Source organism: Bison bison, unplaced genomic scaffold, assembly GCF_000754665.1.
Source record: "Bison bison bison isolate TAMUID 2011002044 unplaced genomic scaffold, Bison_UMD1.0 scf7180017864519, whole genome shotgun sequence".
Taxonomy (NCBI): Eukaryota; Metazoa; Chordata; class Mammalia; order Artiodactyla; family Bovidae; genus Bison; species Bison bison.
Genome location: NW_011495072.1, coordinates 10,513,858 through 10,515,767, shown reverse-complemented (window position 1 = coordinate 10,515,767; position 1,910 = coordinate 10,513,858).

Below are 1,910 nucleotides of genomic sequence, written 5' to 3'. Positions count from 1 at the left end.
ACAGGTTTGTGAGTCACAGAGTGAGCAGGGGTGCACCCCGGGCAGGGGCAGCTGAGGGGAAGTGCAGGGACAGGAGCCATCCTGCCCCCACCCACTGCCTCCCGCAGGGGCACGCGGCCACGCCCAGGGCCCCTCCTCAGGGCAGGCCCCCAGCACACCAGCCAGGCTCGCTGGGACCACACTTCAGCCAAGACATTTCCTGTTTCACCTGATGGGAATTAGACCTGACAGCAGAGCTGGGCGCCTGGCAATTTTTAGAGCCAGATTATGCAACTTTGTGGAGGGAATGACTAAGTAAGGCCCATGTCTGCCCCTTCCAGAATGGGCAGAGATAGGCACCGCCAGACAGCATTCAGGGACTCGGCAGGAGGCGGGGGACTCTGGAAGCCGCCCCAGAAGGTGAACTGGGCACAAAGGTCAGACCATTTCATGGGATTGCAGGGGATAATGAAGAAGAGCATATTCTAGAAACATTCCCATTTCAGTCAGTGCCTTCTTCAGCCTTGGACAGACACAGGAAATTCTCTTCAAGGTGGGTCCTGGGCTCTCCCCGCCCTGCTGTGGTCTGTGGGGCTGGCGTTCTGTTTGCTCTCGGGAGGAAGAGAAGAAGAGCTGAGAAGATACAGGACCATTCATGCCACTGCTCCTCAGAAAGGGACACAGACAGGCAAGCCCTGGGGAGCAGGACAGAGAGCAGGGCACCTTCTACCCTTTCAGTCCCGTCTGAGAGCCCAGCTTCTCTTCCAGTAGGATGGTTTAGGTCCTGCCCCCTCTGGGCTCCCCGGTGCTGGGGTCCTGACTCCAACATGGACACTGTGAGTGAGGTGACCGGTGTAGCATGGGCACTACAGCTATTTCCTCCTCTCACTTGCCTTTCTGGTTCAGGGAACTGAGGCGGCTATTTCTGTGGCAGCCCTCAAGTTGTCAGGAGCCCAAGTTTCCACGGCACCCACCGCCTCCTTCCCTCTTCCCTCCCACAGGAACGGGCATGCTCATGGCACCCCCATGGTGGGCACAGATGTCCCTGGGCGACATGATGCAGGAGTGCCAGCCTGGGGCCCCTTGTGCCTTGAGGGGGCTGGGTGGGCTCCCACACACCCCTCCTGGCTCTCTGGCTTCTGTAGGGCTGACACAGGATTGAGCCAACAGTAACGCTGAGTAGGCTGCCCGCCCCAGCTCCCTCCCAGGGTCCTGGGAAAGGACAGAGCAAGTATACAGGGCCCCACAGTACTCTAGGCCCTGCCTGGGAAGGTGGCCCTCTTCACAGGCCTCAGGCTTGCCCAGGCCCTGGGCCTCCCCGTTTTAGGAGAAAGCTCTGTCTTCCGCCCACAGTCTGAGAGCACAGTTTGCTTTCCCTTGCCTCTGGATCTGGGCTTGTACCCATTATTTTGGCTTCTAACCATCTTCCCCTTCATCTGTGACCCAGCCCCTCCCTGCAGAGCAGGGGAAGCAGGCCAGGCAGGAGTTGCTACCTTTCCTGTTTGTACTAGTTGCTGCTGACAACTGTGGAGACCAGTCCTCAGCCCTCAGGGCTTCTGAGAGGGGAAGCTGTGAGCTGGAGCCAGAGGGGAGGGTGCATGGGAGTCAGAGGAGAAGCTGTGCAACAGCCCTGGCTCCCTTTCCGCAGAGCTTCCTCGGGGCAGGGCCTTGTCTGCCCTGGCCAGAGAGTATCACCTCCCCAAATCCCTGCCCCCACTGCAGCCTCCTGCCTGCCCTACCTGTGCTCCCACTAGGAAGGCAGGGGAAGGCAAGGCACAGGCCCCTGCTGTCCAAGGCTGAGAAGGAGATGTCTGGAAGGGCTCACTGAGGTGTTGGGTTTCCTGCCTCCTCTCCTGAGTGGGGCACATTCATCCTCCCCGAGCTTCCTCTTCAGCACTCACCCTGCAGCTGCTGGGACTCTCTTCCTGGCA